This window comes from Balaenoptera ricei, chromosome 11 (assembly GCF_028023285.1).
Source record: "Balaenoptera ricei isolate mBalRic1 chromosome 11, mBalRic1.hap2, whole genome shotgun sequence".
In the NCBI taxonomy this organism is placed as follows: domain Eukaryota; kingdom Metazoa; phylum Chordata; class Mammalia; order Artiodactyla; family Balaenopteridae; genus Balaenoptera; species Balaenoptera ricei.
This window is the reverse complement of record NC_082649.1, coordinates 105,086,326-105,110,014: the sequence shown is the minus strand read 5'-3', so window position 1 is coordinate 105,110,014 and position 23,689 is coordinate 105,086,326. Positions and strand designations below refer to the sequence as shown.

Here is a 23,689-nt window from a genome sequence, read left to right as displayed (position 1 = left end):
TGCTGCCAGTTGTGGGGAGTATCAAATAAAAAACACTGGAGGTTTAGGAATAATTGTAAAAACAAGACAGGTGAGAGTCACAAAAATGCTAGAAGTGTTCAGTGACTGGGTTAGGTGGTGCTGAGTAGATTTTGGATGAATTGATATGGAGGGGAGACTTGGGAAAGCCATTGTAGTTGGAGGGAATGGCATAGCAAACGAATGGAGATGGGGGAACGTAGGGCAGATGGAGGGACTATGGTACCTCAAATTGGGGAGTGGCAGTATGTATGGGGGCCAGACTGGGGTGGGGAGGGGACGAACTCCAGTGCCATGTTGAAGGATTTATGTTTAACAAAGTGGTACTTCACTGGGTGGTGCTAGGATAGGGCGTAATCCTTTCACTTGAACTTCACAATCCTATTGGGTAAGACTGATGGTGTCTCAGTTATGGATTTATAGTTTACCTGAAGAAACACACATTAAGGGATGAGTGGGGCTAGGACTGAAATACAGGTGACATGCTTAAACCTTCAAAGAGGTACTTGCTCAGAATGCCTTTAACACAGGCTAAAAGTAAGAGCTGGTTTGGGGGGATGGGCTGGAGAAAGAGAGCAGTTAGCTTGGTTTTCTTCTTGAGCCAGCCAGCCCATGTGGACACTTCTTACCAGTTTATGGGCAATGTTTTATTGGCTAACTGCCTGAGATAATCTAGGGTTCATATCAAACGTTCAAACTATTGAAAAATAGTTGTGTGTAACCCTCTCTTGTTTTCCATTCTGTCTTATCAACAAGTAAAAAAAAAAAGGCACTGTCGTCGTGTTCTGTTAATACAGACTCTTAGCTCTTGGTTTGGCACCTGCATTTAGAACAGTGGGAGCATCATAGTCAAGAATCTATTGATCCAGGGGCTGCAAGGTCCTCGTAACAAGAATTGCTTTCCAAGGAACTTGATTCTTTGAGAAAGTGGCTTTAGTTTTTCCCCTCCCCACACGTGAATGTGATACCTTGAACAAAGTATATATATACACACACACAAATAATCCCTTTATATATTGTAGAGCTTAACGGTTACCTTGTTGATGCTTCACTTCCAAGTTCAAACTAAGCAGCATTTGCCTTGTCAGAATCTTTTTTCAGATGCAAGACCAGCCTGAAAGAATATACTCAGTATCCCGACTAGTGCTCCATATTCCAGGTTGGCAGATGTGTCTTTAACCCCAAGAATGGTGAGAAGAATAGCACCTTCTTTTTTTCTTTTTTTTTAAAAGATAAGTACTTTTTTTTTAGAAAAATTAATTTATTTTTAGCTGCGTTGGGTCTTTGTTGCTGCGCGCAGGCTTTCTCTAGTTGCGGTGAGCGGGGACTACTCTTCGTCGCCGTGTGCGGGCTTCTCACTGCCGTGGCTTCTCTTGTGGAGCATGGGCTCTAGGCGCACAAGCTTCAGTAGTTGTGGCTCACGGGCTCCAGAGCATAGGCTCAGTAGCTGTGGTGCACGGGCTTAGTTGCTCCGCCGCATGTGGGATCTTCCCGGACCAGGGCTTGAACTCGTGTCCCCTGCATTGGCAGGCGGATTCTTAACCACTGCGCCACCAGGGAAGCCCAGAATAGCACCTTCTGTGGAAGAGAATAGCCCTTGTAAATTTTAGTGATCGGTTTTATTTAAGTGTTTTTTTAAAGTGTTTTTGAAAAGAGGGATGCTTTGACTATTCTGTTTCTTTTGAAATGTAAATTTCCAGGTAGTGAGTTTTCCAGCAGCATCTGACTGAATTGGCTAGGTTTTTCTATAGTAACAAATAATCTCAAAATGGCCAGCGTGTTCAGTATGGATTTTCCAGGGGCTCTGTGTCATCCTTACTCCAGCTGAAGAAGCAGCCACAACAGTGTGGGACGCTGTTGGCTGTCTTGGCAAAGTAAAGGAGAACTGTTGGAGGGTCTTGCTCCCGTGGTTAAGTGTTCCAGCCCAGAGATGACACGTCACTTCTGCTCACAGCTCACTGGTTAGAGTGAGTCACACTGCACAGGGGATCAAGAGGCACTTGACTTGGAAAGCACAGAGTTGGAAATATTGGAGAAATGGTGCTAGTTTTACAGTGGCTGGCTTCCGTGGGTAATAGCTGTTGGGGAAAGTGCCTCATTTGTAGATTCTTGTTCCATTAGCTAGTAATTTAAATGCAAAAAAGGATACCAAGTTACCCATAAATCTTCTCTTACAAATCAGCTTCCTATCGTAAGAAATCTATTTCTTTTAAATGATAAGTGGGATAACCTCAATTTGAGTGCCTTGCAGTATCCTTCACACGAAGTAGGCGTGAAAGGAACATTTGATTGTGAGCCCTCCCTTGCCTTCTACGTTGTCAGTACCCTCGCCCAGCCCCCCCATCCTTCTTGTGAAGTGCTACCAGATAGTCTTGAAGTGGTCCTTAGGGCCCATTCCTTCCCTGGCCACAGAACCCTATGTTTTTCTACACAAAGTGTCTCCAGCTTGTCTTCCTGGCTTTGTCCTTTTGATGCAGACCCTGTGTTGCCCTGACTTGCTGTATTTAACCTTTTCCTGACCACACTTTGTTCCCTGCTTCCTACAGTTTGGTTCCTGCCGCTCCCCTTCATCTCTGTGTTTTGTCTGTTGGCGTCCTGCCTTGCTCAGGCACTGCCAGCTTCCTTTCCTAAGTATTTCCCATCATATTCCCACCTTTCACTGAATCCCTGGGGCCTGTATATGTGTGTCTGAAACACGTTTTATAGATGTTTTACCTGCTCTAGGAGAGGGTCTTAGGGTAGATCCCAGACTTATTTATTTAAACCAATAAGCCTTTTGCAGTGGGCGGGCACCGTGCACCTTGTGGGATCTCAGTTCCTGGACTAGGGATTGAACCCGGGCCATGGCAGTGAGAGTCCTGAATCCTAACCACGAGGCAACCAGGGAACTCCCACATCCTAGACTAATTTATGTTTTCCCTCCAAAGGTAACCGGATGAGAGAAAGAACTAAAAATCAGTTCCCCGAGTGGCTTTTGATAGATACGTATACACACACGTTTGTTGTGCTCCCTGCTGAAAATTCCTCAGCTTGATGGAAGTTGGGGGACCAGAAGCCGGAGGATGGTGGAGGCTTCCTTAAGCAGGGCCCCGGGGTGGGTCTCAAGGGAGCTGCTAAGCTTCAGTTTCCACTGCTGGAAAATGGGAGTACACTGGTCCCCCCTTATCCCCAGTTTCACTTTCTGCAGTTTTGGTTATCTGCGGTCAACCATGGTCCGAAAATATTAAATGGAGAATTCCAGAAGTAAACAATTTGTAATTTTAAATTGCGTGCTGTTCTGAGTAGCATGATGGAATCTTGCGCCGTCCTGCTCCTTCCCACCTGGAATCCCCAACCGTCCACATTCTCCGCTCCAGACGTCCAGGCCTTGACACCGTCATGGCCCCACCATCTGGGACCGCTCCAAGCGATGGTCCTCCTTTAGATGTGTAGTCAGAAGGCCAGCAGTGGCACAACGCCATTTTATCCTCTCACGTCACAAGAAGAGGTGGGATGAGTACAGAACAGTAAGATACTTTGAGAGAAACCACATTCATATAACTTCTGTTACAGTATAGTGTTATAATTGTTCTGTTTTGTCCTTAGTTATTGCTGTTAATCTCTTTGCATGCCTGACTGAAAGTTAAACTTTATCATAGGTGTGAATGTATAGAAAGAACAGAATGTACAGGGTTGGGTACTGTCTGTGGTTCCAGGCATCCCCTGGGGTTTGACCGTACCTCCCATGGATAAGGGGGGGACTAAGTACCCACAGGATCCTTCCTATTCTATTTTCTCTGGCTCTTGCTCATACTACAGTGGCTCTTGCAGTATCCTCACTGGCAAGATGACATCGTGGAAACGTAAAGGACCCTTTCAGCCACGGAGAAGCTGTCACCTATGTGGAGCCCTGCTCATTCACTTCTTTAGAGGAGCAGGGGGACCTCACTGCTAGGTGGCTAGATTTTTCCTAGAATGACTTGTTCCTCAATTACAGAAGCAGTGTAGAAGTCTTAAAGTGAATGGTTCACTGTCATCCTTCCGATGGTTTGGTGACCGTACTTCCAGACTTACATTTTTCTGTTTAAAGGGGGTCATACGGTGCACGCTCTGTGTCTCTTGCTTGTTAAAGACTTCACTCGGCACCCGTCCTTGTCGGTGCCTGCTGTTGCTCGTGGCTGTGTGCTGCTGCTGCTGGCACAGGCTAACCGTCCTCTCAGTGAACACTTCGGTGACTTCTCCCTTTTCTCTGTCACAGAATTATTTACTGTTTATCTTTGTCCACTTACCTGATTGTTTCCCTGAGATATAGTGGTTATACGTACTTGAAATTTGGTACTCATTACTATAGTACCTCCAGGAAGGTTGTGTACTTAATATTTGTAGTTGGAGAATTCTATTTATATAGTTGCCAATTGTCAGTTTTCTTACTGTTTGCCAGTTTAACTAGTGGGGAAAATTTAAATGGTGCCTCATTGTTTAACATTTCCATTTCTTTGATAAATGGATTAAACTTAAAAAAAAAAAAGATTAGCCATTTATTTTTCTTTTGTGAATTGGCTTTTGTTCTTGAAAGCCCAGGTGAGGGTTTAAAAAATATAGCAAGGGACTTCCATGTTGGCACAGTGGTTAAGAATCCGCCTGCCAATGCAGGGGACACGAGTTTGAGCCCTGGTCTGGGAAGATCCCACATGCCGCGGAGCAACTAAACCCGTGCTCCGCAACAAGAAGCCACTGCAATGAGAAGCCCGCACGCCGCAAGTAGAGAAAGCCTGTGTGCAGCAACGAAGACCCAACGCAGCCAGAAATAAAAGATAAATAAATTTATTAAAAAAACAAAAACCATATATATATATCAAGAATGGTTCTTATATAGTAAGAGTATTTTTTATATAGGAAGAATGTCAACTCTTTTTCATGTGGCAGTGTTCCTGGCTTGTTTTCTTTTCGCTTGGTTTGGTTGATGCTGTGTTTTTGTAGTATAGAAACTTTTCTGTAGTCATATCTGTCAATTTGTTTTGTTTTCTGGGTTTCATGTTACACTTAGACCTTCTCCTTTCCTAGGACAATAGAAACAATGGTTATTTTTTTCCTAGTACGTAGCACGTTTGGAATTCTTCTGTATGACGTGACGTCAGACTCTTTTTTCCCAAACGCGTAGTTGCCCCAGTATTTCGTTGTATTGTCATCCTTTCCTCACTGACTAGAAATTTTTTTTTATCACACAGATTTCCCACCTACATGTGTCTTTTGTGAATGCTTCTGTTCCATTCTTTGTTTCTGGGACAGTGCCGCTGTCTTGCTTGCTTCTCTGCTTCATGATACGTTTTCATAAATTAGGCAGCTTTCCATCTTTCATAGAACTCTGTTGAAGCTGTGCTCAAAGACCTGTTTGCTTCTGATTAAATTGGTGCTCCTCCTACGCTTGTCCTGTTTTCTTGATCAGTTTGTCTGGCAGATTGATTTATCAGGAAACTGAGAGGAAGCCTTTTCCTAAGATGCCCTGGTAGGGGGAAGGAGCTACCTCCAACCCACCTGCCATGTGTCTGGGACAAACACCATATACTTGCTCATTCAGTCAGCAGGTTTTATGGAGCACCTACCGCGCCACAAGCTCCCGTACAGCAGGAGTTGTACAAACAGTAGAAAACCTCGTTACTGAGCCCCGGAGAGCCTTGGGTTTGGGGGGCAATGTGCGTATCTTTTCATCCTTGTGTGTATCCCTGTTGCCTTGTGTAATGGGTTGGAAAGCAAGTATTGGGTTTTAAACTGTGTTCATGATGCTTTTAAGCATTTCATGTTTTGCCATCTCTGGTCTTTTCTTGCAGTATTTGAGCATACACAGTTACTTCATAATCGGCACTCTGGATGGATTTTTTTGTTAAATTTTATTTATTTTTTGGCCATGCCATACTGCGTGGTGTGCTGGATCTTAGTTCCCCAACCAGGGTTAGTACCCGTGCCCCCTGCAGTGGACGTGTGGAGTTGTAACCACTGAACCGGCAGTCCCCTGGATGGGTTTTTTTTTTTTTTTTTTAAATGTATTCTTTTAAACGCATTGTTTACTTTGTTTATTTATTTATTTATTTTTGGCTGTGTTGGGTCTTCGTCTCTGTGCGAGGGCTTTCTCTAGTTGTGGCAAGCAGGGGCCACTCTTCATCGCGGTGCGCGGGCCTCTCACTATCGCGGCCTCTCTTGTTGCGGAGCACAGGCTCCAGACGCGCAGGCTCAGTAATTGTGGCTCACGGGCCTAGCTGCTCCGCGGCATGTGGGATCTTCCCAGATGAGGGCTCGAACCCGTGTGCCCTGCATTAGCAGGCAGACTCTCAACCACTGCGCCACCAGGGAAGCCCCCCTGGATGGGTTTTTATTGTTAACTGTTTTTGTCTAACTTTGACAAGTTAGATTTTTCTGTCTTTCTTAGTGGAGGGTTGTTCATAGCAGATTCCATAAGAATGTGCCAGGCTTGGCATGCATTAAAATGTTTCTTTTTACTAATTTTCACAGATAAAGAGTAGACCATTGGGCCAGTCTTTGTTTTCAGGGCTTTTGAGGAAATGTTAGCCGTCTGAATTGGGAAGAACAATTACCTTTTTGACAGAAAAAGTACACTGGGTCAACCAGTTCTTTCTTTTTTCTCTTGCTTGTTATCTTCTAAAGGTGTAGCTCATCATTTGTGCGTGTTGTGATATGAAGTCCTGTCCGTGTCTCCTGTGTTGCAGGTACCCACGGTCTGCAAGGGGAGGGGGGTGAAGCCTGGTGCCCAGGACCCCTGTTAGCCCAGTGGAGAGGCCAGGCTGCGTCATCAAGAGCCCTGGGGGTGGGGGCAGGTCGGGGCGGGAGAGGAGGAGCTCGTGTGGGCCGGTCCTGCCAGGTACCCCCTCTCTGGGCACACAGTTAACCAATAACTTCACCCGTAGCTGTTCACAGGCCAGAGTCAAACCCTGCGTGTCTGAATCTGAGAACTAAGTTGGTTTTTGGCTTCCTGTCCCCGTGGTGCAGGGGTGGAAGTGCGGTCTGTAGATGCCTGAGCTTGCAAAGGCTGCGCCGGGCCAGTGCCACGCTAGGGAAGTGCCCAAGGGGGAGGCGGCTCCTGTCCTGGGGGGGGCCTCCTGTTGGCTGTGTGACACTTGAAGAGCTACCTACAAAGGGGATGATGTCATATGAAGAACGATTTGATAGGAGGCTTCCGGACAGGTGAACAGGCGATGATGTACTTGATCAGTCCAGAAGGAAACCTGGAAAACAAGTCTGTGTGTCCTCTCAATCCCTCCTACTTAGAGATGACCATGAGCCCTTTAATTGCTTGGTTTTGACTTTCCAAGCTGACATTTCGTAGGCTTCAAGCTAATAAACACAATGGAAGCATAATTTGTTCTGTACCCCTTTTTAAGAAAATCTAACTGCATTTTAGAAGGTCTGTTAATAATACATGTAAGTCTGCCTGGTATGTATTTAATGTATTCTGAATATGTATTTTGAAGTAGGGGCAGAGTATTTTCCCTACTTGGGTCATTTTTTGGCTGAGAGAAGTGCACGGAGGGGAGGAGAGAAGTGGACCTGTGACCTTCCAAACATGTTGACGTGACGGAACCTGGAAGCAGGCTGTGAGATTCCGGGCCTGATTGACTGAGACGGTGGTAGGCCTTGAAAACGAGGGGGGAGGATCGGGACTGAGAGCGGGCCTGGAGTGCAGCGGTGTGCACGTGACTTCAGGGGCGGCGGGCTTCGCGCTTTCAGCTGCGTTATTCCAGAGCCCAGGTAGCAAGTACGTGATGGGACTGAAAGCAGGTCTGCGGTACTCTTGTTTTCACATTAATCACATTTTGTCATGGCAGCCTATCCATACTTACATGTCGACAGGGAAAGGACAAGAAAGCGCAGAGGAGATCATTCTGGGTGAAAGGATTTGCAGCTGAAATAGCTGGGGCGTGAAGCGCCGGAGCCCAGCCCAGGACGGTGGCTGTGGCTGTGAAAGCGGGAGAGCTTGTTGGGCAGGTGTTGGGTAGCTGGGGGCTGGGCGGGGCAAGTGCAGTGGAGTTGGTGACGGAAGGGAGCAGGGCGAAGTGCTCCCGAAGAAAGGAGGGACCAAAGGTGCCCAGGCAGTGCTGCGTGCTGCGCTGCCCTGGTCTGTATCAGCTTCCAGTGACACGGAGAGGTTCCCAGCTTCCCCTTGCTGCTCGTTGGTGATGACGTCGCGCTCAGGGCCCCTGAGGGCCAGCTCTTGGTGCAGTTTTCCTGTTATTGTTGGAGGAACTTGTTTGGTGGGAATTGCTGGCTGTTAGCACATCGGTTTTTCACATCGTATCCCCTGGCTTACCCACTGGTACAAATTGCCTCAAAAATGGCGTGTTTTATTTTTTATTTTTAAAAATTTATTTATTTTATTTATTTATTTTTGGCTGTTTTGGGTCTTTGTTGTGGTGCTTGGGCTTCTCATTGCGGTGGCTTCTCTTGTTGGGGAGCACGGGCTCCAGGTGTGTGGGCTTCAGTAGTTGTGGCGCGCGGGCTCAGTAGTTATGGCTCACGGACTCTAGGTGCGCGGGCTTCAGTAGTTGTGGCCCACGGGCTTATTAGTTGCTCCACGGCATGTGGGATCTTCCGGACCAGGGCTTGAACCTGTGTCCCCTGCATTGGCAGGTGGATTCTTAACCACTGTGCCACCAGGGAAGCCCAAAGGCATGTTTTAGAGAAGGTTTCTGGAGTGAGAGCTAAGTACTTCTCCTGCACAGAGCATTCTTTGTATTTTTTCTTATGTATGTTTCCAGAAAATATTTCTTTTAAGATAAAAGAAGGTAAATATTCTAGCAAATGTCCAGGCTCCTAATGTGGTTAGGGTTAGGGCACGGAGTTGGAAGTATTAACTTCAGCTGCAGCCGCAGGCACTGGGAAGTTGTCCCCGGAATAAAGACTCTAGAAGTAGATTCTTTGTCATGCTCCTGTCAGCCACCTCTTAATAACTACGTTCCACCCTAGTGCTTCGAACGGTACTTAAACCCTGGAGCAACTAGGTTGATGCTGAGGTCTGTGCTGTGAGATGAGGTGAACTTTGCCTGCTGCCACACACTGTCTCTCTTACTGTGGTCGTCTTCTGTGGTCACAAGAGGTTTAAGGAAGGAGTTACATTCAAGGAAGAGTGACTCATCCTGATCCTTCACCAAAACTAGAAAACAAATCGTACCTTATATTTGGAGAATATGCATGTACTTGGCATTTTCTGCCGAGAGAATTAGCAGTGATTCAAGGGCTTGAATGAGTTTGGTCAAGGTCTAAAAATTGGACTGAGTCACTGATATTTAAATTAAAAGACTGTAGACTACAGTGATGTCACACAAAATGACAGAGTAGGAAGCTTTAGTGGCCGGTTCCTCTACCAGGTCAGCCGTTGAGCTGGAAAGAGTGGTTGGAATCAGCTGTTTTGGAACTCTAGGACCTGATTGGATGAAGCCTTCCTGAGGGGATAGTCTGCTGGTCTTTCCTACGCGAGTGGTGGGCTCACAAGTGGACAGTTCTAGCCCTGAACAGGCAACAGTCAGCAATCCTTGGAGAGTAGGAGAATCAGATTTCCAGAATTCCTCACTATAAAATACTCAAGAGTGTCCATTTCTTAACAAAAAAAATTACGGAGCATACAAAGAAACAGGCACGTGTGGCCCATTCACAGGAAAAAAAAAAAGAATTTGACAGAAACCATCCCAGAGGAGGCACAGATGTTGGGATTACTAGTACAGATATTAAATCAACTGTCTTAAATATGCTCAAGGAGCCAAAGGAAACCATGGGCAAAGAAGTAAAGGAAATTGGGAATACAGTGTCTGAAGAAAAGGAGGGTATCAAGAAAGAGTAATTATAAAAAGGAACCAAACAATTCTGGAACAGAAAAGTGTAGTAACTGAAAGGAGAAACTTATTAGAAGGGTTTAAGAGTGGTGTGAGCAGAAGAATGAACCAGCAAGCGGAACGTTAAGACAACTGAAGTTATTCAGCCTGAGGAACAGAAAGAAAAGAATGAAGAGAAAGGAACGCAGCCTGAGTGTAAATGGATTAAACTCTCCTGTTCTAGCTTGGACTAATGAGGGAAGTAAGAGGCAGCCACGGCCCAGCCCGGGCCCGAGGCTCAAGGGAGAGGAGAGCTGAGCGCTCCATCATTGCAGCCGCCCGCTTCCAGGCCCTGAGCTGGAGCCGCTGAGCACGGTGCACCGGTGGGGGCGGTCCAGCCCCTGCCTCCCAGCCTCGCTCCCCGTTTCTGTCCTGCGTGTGCCTGACACCCCGGCTTCCCGCCGCCCGGATGCCTGCTCTCCGTTTCCTGCGCTCAGACCCACGCCTCGGGGTCCAGCTGGACTTCACCTCCTTCACGAAGCTGCCCTGATCCCTCCCACCGCAGGTGAGCATGGGCTGTGCTCCGTGTCCTCCTTGGTCCCTGTGAACAGGTGGCTGCACTGTAGTTGGGCCCCTGTCTCGTCTCCCCAGCTGGACTGGGAGCTCTTCAGGCAGGGTCTGTGTCTGATTCCTCTTGGGGAGCCCAGTGGTGCTTGGCCTGGGTTGTGGGCACCCCAGGGAGAAAACCGCACATGCAAAGTGTCAGTGGGAAACTGAGCAGTTCAGTGAGTAAAGTGCAAGGCGGGGGCGGTGCTGCAAGGTCTGCAGGGGGCCAGTCACACAGGGTCCTGAGAGCCCAGTAAGGAACTGGGACTCGCTGGGGAGGGGATGGAAGCTGGCGATGGATTTCAAGGAGCGCAACACTGGTTGACCGCACATTGGGCTGCTCAGCGTAAAAAAGCCAAAACTGGGGAGATTAAGAGGTGCAGCAAATCCCCAGCCCGTCCCAGTCCTCCTCTTGCTTCCCCAGCTGCGCTCTCAGGGTGTGGCACGAAGGAGGAGCCTCTCTGATGGGTCAGGTGCAGACTCATGGGCAGGGTCACCGAGCGTTGAAAGGCTGTACACACAGCGCCGGTAGGCCGCGCAGCGTTTTTCGGGCTTCCCGGGAGCCCACGCAGGAGCTCCCAGACGGACATCTGACACACACATTCACCACCTAAAATGGAAAGACCAGGTTCCTGGGAATCTGGAACTTGCTTTTTAAAAGGCACCTTTCCATCATCCCCTCCACCCTTCTGGGCTGCTGTGTGTTATCAAGACTCCTCCCTGTGGACCCCCCAGGATGTCTGGCTCATGCGGAGCTCCCCTAGAATCTCAAGCTGCTGAACAGCCCATGCCTTGGTCAAGCCTCTTAAAAGGACTGCTCCATGCCACTGTTATAAAAAGGAGAAATCACAGTGGAATACAACTTCCGTATTATAGTCAGGGAACTCGACTATACAGGAAAGTGACCCCAAGCCTCTTTGGGGGGGGCACACCCCCATCACTTCTCTGACTCTCCACACAGGTTGGTTCATGGTGCTTTGTTATCCTATAACGAACCTCTTGCTTGTAATGAACACAGGCTGGGTTCTCTGACATAAAGCATACTGGTGTTTTCTTAGGTCATTTTTTCAAGGTAATAGAAATAAAAACAAAAATAAACAAACGGGACCTAATCAAACTTACAAGCTTTTGCACAGCAAAGGAAACCATAAACAAGGTGAAAAGACAGTTATGGACTGGGACAAAATATTTGCAAACAGTGTGACTGACAATGGCTTAATTTCCAAAATGAATAAATAGCTCACACAACTCAATAACAAAAAAACAACCCAATCAAAATATGGGCAAAAGACCTAAATAGACACTTCTCCAAAGAAGACATAGAGATGGCCAATAGGCACGTGAAAAGATGCTCATCGCTAATTATTAGAGAAATGCAAATCAGAACTCCTTATACCAGTCAGATTAGCCATCATCAAAAAGTACACAGGGCTTCCCTGGTAGCGCAGTGGTTGAGAATCTGCCTGCCAATGCAGGGGACACGGGTTCGAGCCCCGGTCCGGGAAGATCCCACATGCCGCGGAGCAACTAGGCCCATGAGCCACAACTACTGAGCCTGCGCGTCTGGAGCCTGTGCTCCGCAACAGGAGAGGCCGCGACAGAGGCCCACGCACCGCGATGAAGAGTGGCCCCCGCTCACCGCAACTAGAGAAAGACCTCGCACAGAAACGAAGACCCAACACAGCAAAAATAAATAAATTAATTAATTTAAAAAAATTAATCTATTAAACAAAAAGCTTACAAATAACGAATTTTGGAGAGGGTGTGGAGAAAAGGGAACCCTCCTACACTGTTGTGGGAATGTAAGTTGATGCAGCCACTATGGAAAACAGTATGGAGGTTCCTCAAAAAACTAAAAATAGAATTAACCATATGATCCAGCAATCCCACTCCTGGGCATATATCCAGACAAAACTAATTCAAAAAGATACGTACACCCCAGTGTTCATAGCAGCACTATTTACAATAACCAGGACATGGAAGCAACCTAAATGTCCATCGACAGATGAATGGGTAAAGAAGATGTGGTACATACATACAGTGGAATACTACTCAGCTATAAAAAAGAATGAAATAATGCCCTTTGCAGCAACATGAATGGAACTAGAGATTATCATACTAAGTGAAGTCAGAAAGAGACAGAAAAGTACCATGTGATATCACTTATATGTGGAATCTAAAATATGACACAAATGAAACTATGAAACAGAAAGAGACTCACAGACATAGAAAACAAACTTATGGTTACCAAAGGGGAAAGGGAGTGGGGGAAGGGTAAATGAGGACTTTGGGATTAACATATATTGTACAAACTACTATATGTAAAATATATAAATAACAAAGTTCTGTATAGCACAGGGAACTATATTCAATATAGTGTGATAAACCATAATGGAAAAGAATATAAAAAAGAAGGTATATATGTATAACTGAATCATTTTACTGTGCAGCAGAAATTAACACAACATTGTAAATCAAGTGTACTTTAAGAAATAAAATAATTAAAAAAAAAATCTTCATGCTGTGGACTTAATGGAAAAGTGCCTGGAGGCTGGAGGAGCTCTGTTGATTTTTTTTTTTAAAGACCTTGATGGCCAGCTGGGCCAGCATCACTTTAGTGAAGTTACCTTGGCCAGTGGTTTTGAGGAGCTTTGAATAGTCCACACGAGCCTCCTTGTCAGCAGGGAGGCTTCAGTGAGGCCCTGCACCATGGTCACCTGCTAAGTACACTAACTGACAATATTAACCAACAATGCTAATTATGCTAACATTGCTAACTACCTCGTTTTATTGCAGTTTGCTTTATTGTGCTTAGCAAATATGCATTTTTTAATATCTTTATTGGAGTATAATTGCTTTACAATGTTGTGTTAGTTTCTGCTATATAACAAAGTTAATCAGCTATATGTATACGTGTATCCCCATATCCTTTCCCTGTTGAGCCTCCCTCCCACCCTCCCTATCCCACCCCTCTAGGTGGTCACAGAGCACCGAGCTGATGTCCCTGTGCTATGCAGCAGCTTCCCGCTAGCCATCCATTTACATTTGGTAGTGTGTATATGTCGGTGCTACTCTCTCACTTCGTCCCAGCTTCCCCTGCCCCACCGTGTCCTCAAGTCCATCCGTTCTGTATGTCTGCGTCTTTATTCCTGCCCTGCCACTAGGTTCATCAGTACCGATTTTTTTTAGATTCCATATATGTGCGTTAGTATATAGTATTCGTTTTTCTCTTTCTGACTTAACTTCACTCTGTATGACAGACTCTAGGTCCATCCACCTCATTACAAATAGCTCAGCAAATATGCATTTTTTACAAATTGAAGGTTTGTGGCAACCCTGCGTCGAGCAAGTCTGTCAGTGCCATTTCTCCAACAGCATTTGCTCAGTTCAGGTCTCTTTGTCACATTTTGATAATTCTCAAAATACGTCAGACTTTTTCATTATTATTATGTTATAGTGAATTTTGATCCGTGATCTTTGATGTTGCTGTTGCAAAAAGATTACAACTCCCTGAAGGCTCAGAGGATGTTTGGTAGTTTTAGTAATTAAGTATTTTGAAATTAAGGCCATGTACATTTTCTTAGACATAAAACTATTGCACACTTAACAGACTACAGTATAGTGTAAACATAACTTTTATATGCACCCAAAAGTTTGTGTGCCTATAAAATGCCTAAAAGTTTGTGTGCATATAAAGACTTGATTTAAGGCGGTATTCACTTTATTGCAGTGGTCTGGCACCAAACCTGCAGTATCTGAGCTGCCTGCATACTACCTGTGCTAACCAACTACAGTAACAATACTAATTATATTAACAAGACTAACTATGCTAATGATACTAAATAAAAATTTTTTATTTCCAGGAAAAAAATGAGAAAAAAGAAAAAATGAGCTAAAGATCAAATAAAGATTATCGGTAGATTTCACATCAGAAACCTTGGAGGCCAGATGGCATGGTTTGATGTATTCAAAGTATTGAAGGGGAAAGCTGTCAACCAAGAATCCTATATCTGGCAAAACTGTCCTTCAGAAATAAGGGAGGAATTAAGACCTTCCCAGATAAACCAAAGCTGAGAGAGTTCTTTACCACCAGACCTGCCTGCAGCAAGGGGCTCGTCCTACAAAAGCTGGTGCTATTGTAGCTGGTGTTAAGAGACTAACTTACTTAAAAACCCAATTGTTAATCCTTTGTTGGGGGGCACACAACATAAAGATGTAATTTTGTAACATCAGTAAGTGAAAGGGAGGCGGGTCAGAGTTGTATAGGAACAGTTCTTGTATGTTTTTGAAGTTAAGCTGGTATAAATTGGCCTTATACTGTTACTAGGATGTCAAATGTAATTCCATGATAACCAGAAAAAAAGACGAGCCATAGGATATATGCAAAAGGAAATGAGAAGGGAATTAAAATGTTTCACTATAAAAAATCAGTTAAGGACAAAAGAAGATAGCCATACAGGAAATGAGGGACAAAAAAGCCATAAGGCATATGAAACACAAACAGGAAAATGACTGAAATAAGTACTTCGTTATTAGTAATTCCTTTAACTGTAAATGCATTAAACTCTCCAGTCAAAAGACAGATTGGCAGATTGGAGAGAAAAACATCTATCTACTTGCTGTCCACAAGAAACTCACTTCAGAGCCAAAGACATGAAAATGTTTAATGTGAAAGGGTGAGGAAAAGATCCATGCAAATAGTAACCAAAAGAGAGGGCAACTATACTAATCTGAGGTGAAGTAGATTAAGTACAGCAAGAAGATAAAACGGTGATAAACATTTACACACCGTTTGACAGGCCCTCAAAATATATGAAGCAGAAATTAACAGAACTGAAGGGAGAAGTAGTTTGACAGTAATACTGAGTGACCCAGACAGAAGATAAGTGAGGAAGTGGAGGACTTGAATGACACAGTAAACCAATTCGATCCAACAGACACACGCACGACCCTATCCACCGCCAACAGAACACACAGTCTTCTAAAGTAGACATGGGTCATTCTCCACCATAGAATATATGTTGGGCCATAATTTAAGTCTCAGTAGGTTTTAAAAAGTAGATTGTCATACGAAGTACCTTTGTGACCACAAAGAGATGAAGTTTAGAAATCAGTAACAGGAGGAAAACTAGAAAATCCAGAGATGTGTAGATGTTAAATAACACATTCTTAAAGAACTAATGGGCCAAAGAAGAAATCACAAGAGAAATTTAAAAATATTTAGGAACAGGGAATTCAGTGGCAGTCCAGTGGTTAGGACTTGGTGCTTTCATTGCCACGGCCCGGGTTCAATCCCTGGTTGGGGAACAAAGACACCCCGCAAGCAGTGCGATGTGGAAAAAAATTTTTTTTAGGAACAGATAAAATAAAAACAACATACTAAAACTTACGGGACATGGGACTTCCCCGGCGATCTAGTGGTTAACACACTGCGCTCCCCGTGCAGGGGGCATGGGTTCGATCCTTGGTTGGGGAACTAAGATCTTGAGTGCTCTGTGGCATGGCCAAAATAAATAAATAAAATTTTAAAAATAAATAAAACGGGACACAGCAAAGAAGTGCTATGGGGGAAATTTATAACTATAAATGCTAACAAAGATTAGGGCAGAAAACCCTTTAGATTGAGTAAGAATTTTAAAAAGGCTCATATTAGTAAAATCAGAAATGAAAGTGGGGATGTTACTACCCATTCTATGAATAAAAAGGATTATAAGAGTCTTAGGAACATTTGCACACCCACAAATTGGATAGCCTAGATGAAATTGACAGTTTCCTAGAAGCACACAAACTGCCAAAACTAAATAGAAAATAGAAAATCTGGGCTTCCCTGGTGGCTCAGTGGTTGAGAACCTGCCTGCTAATGCAGGCGACATGGGTTCAAGCCCTGGTCTGGGAAGATCCCACATGCCGCGGAGCAACTAGGCCCGTGAGCCACAACTACTGAGCCTGCGCGTCTGGAGCTTGTGCTCCGCAACAAGAGAGGCTGCGACAGTGAGAGGCCCGCGCACCGCGATGAAGAGTGGCCCCCGCTTGCCGCAACTAGAGAAAGCCCTCGCACAGAAACGAAGACCCAATACAGCCAAAAATAAATAAATAAAAATGAATTAAAAAAAAAATCAGCTGTATTTCTTTCTTTTTTTTTTCTTTTATAATTAACTAATTTATTTATTTTTGGCTCCATTGGATCTTTGTTGCTGTGAGCAGGCTTTCTCTAGTTGTGGCGAGCGGGGGCTACTCTTCGTCCCGGTGCATGGGCTTCTCATTGCTGTGGCTTCTCTTGTTGCAGAGCACGGGCTCTGGGCGCGCGGGCTTCAGTAGTTGTGGCTCGCGGGCTCTAGAGTGCAGGCTCAGTAGCTGTGGCGCACGGGCTTAGTTGCTCCGCAACATGTGGGATCTTCCTGGACCTGGGATCGAACCCGTGTCCCCTGCACTGGCAGGCGGATTCTTTTTTTTTTTTTTTTTTTAGTGAGATATTTTAATATAATTGCCTTATTAATAAAAATATGGAACGCTTTGCGAATTTGCGTGTCATCCTTGCGCAAGGGCGATGCTAATCTTCTCTGTATTGTTCCAGTTTTAGTATATGTGCTGCCAAAGCGAGCACGGCAGGCGGATTCTTAACCACTGCACCGCCAGGGAAGTCCCCATCAACTGCATTTCTAAATACTAGAGATGAACAATCCAAAGAGGACATTAAGGAAACAATTCCATGTACAGGAGTATCAAAAAGAATAAAATACCTACGAATAAATTTAACTTGGTAGGTGAGAAAGACTTGTAAACTAAAAACTATAAACATTGCTGAGAGAAGTTAAAGATGGAAATAAGTGGAAAGACATGTCACATTCATGGATTAGAAAAGTTAATATTCTTGGGAAACCATCTACAGATTCAACGCAATCCTTATCAAAATCCCAGTGGCGTTTTTTGCAGAAATAGAAAAACCTATCCTAAAATTCATGTAGAAAATCATGGGACTCTCAATAGTCAAAACAATTTTGAAAGCTCAAAGTTGGAGGTCTCTCACTTCCTGATTTTAAAACTTACTACAGGGGACTTCCCTGGTGGTCCAGTGGCTAATACTCCACGCTCCCAATGCAGGGGGCCCGGGTTCGATCCCTTGTCAGGGAACTAGGTTCCACATGCCACAACTAAGAGTTTGCATGCCACAACTAAAGACCCTGCATGCCTCAACTAAAGACTCCACATGCTGCAACTAAAAGATTCCTCACGCCCCAAGTAAAAGACTCCGCATGCCACAACGAAGATCCCGCACGCAGCAACGGAGATCCTGCGTGCCACAACTAAGACCCAGCGCAGCTAAATAAATAAATAAATATTTAAAAAATAAATGAAGGAATAAAACTTACTACAAAACTATAGTAATCGAAACAGTGTGGTACCGAGAAAAGGATACACATGTAAACCAGTGGAACAGAATAGAAAGCCCAGAAATTAATCTTCACATTCATGGTGAATTGAATTTTGACACAGGTGCCAAGTCCATTCAGTGGTGAAAGCACAGTGTCTTCAACAAATGATAATGGTGCTGAGAAAAATCTGCCTGTGGAAGGATTTGGACCCGGACCTATCATCATATAAAAAAATTAAAACCAATAAAAGACCTAAATCTTTTTTTTTTTTCTTTTTAAAATTTATTTTATTAATTTATTTTTGGCTGTGTTGGGTCTTTGTTGCTGCACGCGGGCTTTCTCTAGTTGCGGCGAGCGGGGGCTACTCTTCGTTGCGCTGCGCAGGCTTCTCATTGCGGTGGCTTCCCTTGTGGAACACGGGCTCTAGGTGCGCGGGCTTCAGTAGTTGTGGCGCACGGGCTCGGTAGTTGTGGCACACGGGCTCTAGAGTGCAGGCTCAGTAGTTGTGGCGCATGGGCTTAGTTGCTCCACGGCCTGTGGGATCTTCCTGGACCAGGGCTCGAACCTGTGTCCCCTGCATTGGCAGGTGGATTCTGAACCACTGTGCCACCAGGGAAGCCCAGACCTATATCTTTTTTAAAAAAATTTTATTGAAGTATAGTTGATTTACCATGTTGTGTTAATTTCTGCTGTACAGCAAAGTGACTTCGTTATGCATATTCTTTTTCATATTCTTTTCCATTATGGCTTGTCACAGAATATTGAATATAGTTCCTTGTGCTATACAGTAAGACCTTGTTGTTTATCCATTCTATATATACTAGTTTGCATCTGCTAATCCCAAACTCCCAATCCATCCCTACCTCCCCCCCCTCCCCCCCGGCAACCGCACATCTGTTCTCTATGTGTGTGAGTCTGTTTCTGTTTCATAGATATGTTCATTTGTGTTGTATTTTAGATTCCACATGTAAGTGTTATCATATGGTATTTGTCTTTCTCTTTCTGACTTACTTTGCTTAGTATGGTAATCTCTATCCATCCATGTTGCTGCAAACGGCATTATTTCATTCCTTTTTATGGCTGAGTAATATTCCAGAGCGTGTGTGTGTGTGTGTGTGTGTGTGTGTGTGTGTGTGTACACACACATATTTATGTGTATATATGCACATACATATATATATATACACACACACACACACACACACACACCCCCCACATCTTCTGTATCCATTCATCTGTTAGTGGAAATTTAGGTTGTTTCCACATCTTGGCTATTGTAAATAATGCTGCAATGAATATAGGGGCATGTATCTTTTTGAATTAAAGTTTTGTCTGGGTATGTGCCCAGCAGTGGGATTGCTGGATCATATAGTAATTCTATTTTTAGTTTTCTGAGGAACGTCTATACTGTTTTCCATAATGGTTGCACCAACTTACATTCCCACTAACAGTGTAGGAGGGTTCCCTTTTCTCCACACCCTCTCCAATATTTATTATTTGTACACTTTAAAAAAATTATATGGATGCATCAGGTCTTAGTTGCAGCATGTAGGATCTTAGTTGTGGCATGTGTGCTCCAGAGTGCTCAGGCTCAGTAGTTGTGGCACGCAGGCTCTCTAGCTGTGGCATGTGGGCTTAGTTGCCCCACGGCACATGGGATCTTAGTTCCCCAACCGGGGATTGAACCTACGTCCCCTGCATTGGAAGGTGGATTCTTAACCACTGGATCACCAGGGGGTCCCTTGTAGCCTTTTTTTTTTTTTTTTGGCTGCATTGGGTCTTTGTTGAGGTGTGCAGGCTTCTCTTGTTGCAGAGCACAGGCTCTAAGCACGCGGGCTTCAGTAGTTGCAGCACACGGGCTCAGGAGTTGTGGCACACGGGCCCTAGAGCACATGGGCTTCAGTAGTTGTGGTGCTTGGGCTCAGTAGTTGTGGCTCGCGGGCTCTAGAGCACAGGCTCAGTAGTTGTGGCGCACGGGCTTAGTTGCTCTGCGGCATGTGGGATCTTCCCAGACCACGGATCAAACCCGTGTCCCCTGCATTGGCAGGTGGATTCTTCATCACTGTGCCACCAGGGAAGTCCCCCTTGTAGACTTTTTAATGATGGCCATTCTGACCTGTGTGAGGTGGTACCTCATTGTATTTTATTTTATTTTATTTTTTAATTTGGCTGCACCAGGTCTTAGTTGTGGCACGTGAGATCTTTAGTTGCAGCATGTGGGATCTTTAGTTGGCGGCATGCAGGATCCTTTAGTTGCAGCATGTGGGATCTAGTTCCCTGACCGGGGATCGGACCCAGGCCCCCTGCTTTGAGAGTGCGCAGTCTTAGCCACTGGACCACCAGGGAAATCCCCCTCATTGTAATTTTGATTTGCATTTCTCTAATAATTAATGATGTTGAGCCTCTTTTTATGTGCCCGTTGGCCACCTGTATTTCTTTGGAGAAATGTCTATTTAGGTCTTTTGCACATTTTTTGATTGGGTTGTTTTTTTGTTATCGAGTTGTGTGAGCTGTTTGTATATTTTGGCAATTAAGCCCTTGTCAGTTGCATTGTTAGCAAATATTTTCTCCCAGTCCATAGGTTGTCTTTTCGTTTTGTTTAGGGTTTCCTTTGCTGTGCAAAAGCTTGTTAAGTTTGATTAGGTCCCATCTGTTTATTTTTGGTTTTATTTCTGTTGCTTTGGGAGACCGACCTAAGAAAACATTGGTATGATTTACATCAGAGAATGTTTTGCCTATGTTCTCTTTTAGGAGTTTTATGGTGTCACGTCTTGTATTTAAATCTCAAAGACCTAAATCTAAAGAGTTAAAACTTTGAGGGACTTCTGTGGCGGTCCAGTCGTGTTAAGACTCCGTACTTCCACTGCATGGGGCGTGGGTTTGATCCCTGGTTGGGGAACTAAGATCCCACATGCCACGTGGTGTGGCCAAAAAAAAAAAAAAAAAAAAAAAGTTGAAAACAGGGATATTTCAAGAGGTGGGTTCAGCAGTGATTTTGTGGATATGATACCAAACGCACAGGCAACAATAGAAAAAAAAGGTAAATTAGACTTTATGACAATTAAAAACTTTTGTGTTTCCAAGGACAGCATTAGGAGAGTAAAAAATCAGCCTACAGAATGGGAGAATATGTTTATAATTCATACATCTGATGAGGCTTAATATTCAGAATACATATTTAAAGCTCCTACAAGTCAACAACAGACAAGCAGTTTGATTAAAAATGGGTTCAGGACCCAAATAGACATTTCTCCAAAGAAGATACAGAAATGGCTGATCCACACACACAAAATACACAGCATCACTAGCCGTTAGGAAATTTGAAACAGTGATATACTACTTCACATGGATTATGATGGCTCTTATTTTTTAAAATGCAAAAAATATGTGTTGGTGAGGAAGTAGAGAAATTGGGACCCTCGTGTATTGCTGGTAGGGACGTAATACGGTGCTGGAGTTGTGGAAAGCAGTGTGGTGGTTCCTTAGAAGATTAAACAAAAGTACTGTATGTCCTGGCACTTAGGTGTATATACCCACAGAATTTGAAATCAGGATCTCAAACAGATACTCGTGCACTATTGTTCACGGCAGAACTATTCACAACAGTCAACAGGCAGAGAGTGCCCGTGTGCTTACTTACCAAGTGGTAAATGGATAAGCCAAATGTGGTACCTAGGTACAGCGGTGTATTATTCACCCTATAAAGGAATGAAGTTCTGGTGTGGGCTGCAGTGTGGACGAACCTTGAAAGGAAAGCATGCCAAGTGAGATAAGCCAGTCGGCAAAGGACAAATACTGTGTGACCCTGCTTACAAAAGCTATTTAGATAAGGCCAATTCAGAGACAGAAGGTAGAATAGAGATTACCACAGGCTGGGGGAGCAGGAAATGGGGAGTTATTGCTTAATCTGCATAGAGTTTCTGTTTGCCCTGATGAAAAAGTTCTGGAAATAGGTAGTTGTGATGGTTGCACCACAGGGTGATGTTCTTAACACACGCAGAAATTAAGATCAGTATGTTCTCTTCTAACAAGTTCTTTCTCTCAAATAAAAGCCAGACAACATCTTAACTGACAGATCTCTGACCTTGAAATGTGATTTTGTAGTTACATCAAGGTTGGTAAACAGCAGTAGGGAAACTGAGAATCTCTATTCTGAAGCTGCTGTCGTAAGTCGACCACGCGTCACCACCTTCTAGTGTGCTCAGCAGCGCTGCGTGGACCTGTGCAAAAGCACACAGACCTGACCTAGTTACAGACTGTTCGGCCCTTTTCCTTTTTAGCGTGGCACTGGTGTGTTTCCACCTTGAGTTAGTGTTTGGCAGTGATATTCCTGAATGGTATCCGAAGCAAGCTGTGCATCGGTGATCTTCTGAGGCACGTGGATCTTTATTTTGCCAGAATCTTGCCAGCACAGTTTGAGTCCCTTTAAACCTATACTTCAGTAATAACCTGTGGATAGTAACCTTTGAAATGGAAGCAGAGTGTTTGGAAACTTCTGACATCCTGTTCTTTAGCACTTCCTCCTCAGCCTAAGGGGCTGGGCTTTTGCCTGAGCCCTGCAGTCTGCTGGGTTTTCACATCTACCTGGTGTGATGGTTAATTTTGTGTGTCAGCCTGACCGGGCAAGGGACGCCCAGGTGTTTGCCTAAAGCATCATTCTGGGGGTGTCTTTGCCTTGTTTCTGGATGAGATTCACAGTTGAATGTGTGCACTGAGCCAAGCAGACTGCCCTCATCCAGTCCTGGGAGGCCCGACTGGAAAGAAAGGCTGAGGGAGAGGATTCACTCTGCCTGCAGGTTTCCTCCCGTCTTCCGTCTCAGACTGGATCTGACACCACCAGCTCGCCTGGTTCTCAGGCCTTCAAACTGCAGATCGTGGGACATCTCGGCCTCCATAACCATGTGAGAACTTCCTTACTAAATCTAAGTACCAAATCTCATGTATGTATTATGTAATCTCATATAGTGTTACATAAACATAAATCTCATATATATGAAGTTTATTTTATTTTTTTACAAACAAAAAAATTGTATTGTAGTTGAGTTATAATGTGTAGATTTCTGCTGTACAGCAAAGTGACAGTGATACGTTTATGTATACATTCTTTTTCTTTATTTTTTAACATCTTTTTTGGAGTATAATTGCTTTACAGTGTTATGTTAGTTTTTGCTGTATAACAAAGTGCATCAGCTATATGTATACGTGTATCCCCATATCCCCTCCCTCTTGCGTCTCCCTCCCACCCTCCCTATCCCACCCCTCTAGGTGGTCACAAAGCACCGAGCTGATCTCCCTGTGCTATGCAGCTGCTTCCCACTAGCTATCTATTTCACATTTGGTAGTGTGTATATGTCAGTGCCACTCTCTCACTTCGTCCCAGCTTACCCTTCCCCCTCCCCGTGTCCTCAAGTCCATTCTCTGTGTCTGTGTCTTTATTCCTGTCCTGCCCCTAGGTTCTTCAGAACCTTTTTTATTTTTAAGATTCCATATATATGTGTTAGCATACAGTATTTGTTTATCTCTTTCTGACTTAATGAAGTTTATTTTTAACAACAGATTTTAAATGTCACTTAAAGGTAACTGGTAAAACATGGGCTTATATGTGGTGTCAACAGAACCATTAGGCTCTGTTCTTTCATCCTAATGGTTCTGTTTCTCTGGAGAACCCTAACTGGTACATCTGGCGGTAATAGAGTTACTCTTCCTGGAGACAGGCCCCAGAGCATCATTATGCTGATCTTTTCCATACCTTTGCTTCACGAGTACTTCTCACAGTGCAGGGAACTAGTGTGATTTGAGAATGACCAGATGTACTCTGACTGGCAGAAAGGTCATTGCAGTCGCCAAGCCAACAGGCTTTTTTGATTGGTAAGTCCTTTGAGTCCGAGTGGGGAA

General features: G+C 44.4%; 1 protein-coding gene and 1 non-coding gene across 3 annotated transcripts in view; one reads left to right on the top strand and one right to left on the bottom strand.

The window, feature by feature from the left end:
* Positions 1 to 23,689, top strand: part of RAB7A (RAB7A, member RAS oncogene family) — a 70,442-nt gene that overhangs the window by 7,341 nt on the left and 39,412 nt on the right. Inside the window, exon 2 of one of the 2 annotated variants that reach the window (XM_059940503.1) lies at positions 22,591 to 22,695. The exons of the other annotated variant lie outside the window; for it this stretch is intronic. The gene's annotated coding sequence lies outside the window, so the exon portion shown is untranslated. The remainder of the gene's footprint in view (positions 1 to 22,590; positions 22,696 to 23,689) is intronic. 2 annotated transcript variants of the gene reach the window in all.
* LOC132375532 (U6 spliceosomal RNA) lies at positions 16,919 to 17,025 on the bottom strand. The gene has a single exon (XR_009506076.1). It is a non-coding gene; the product is annotated as a U6 spliceosomal RNA (small nuclear RNA).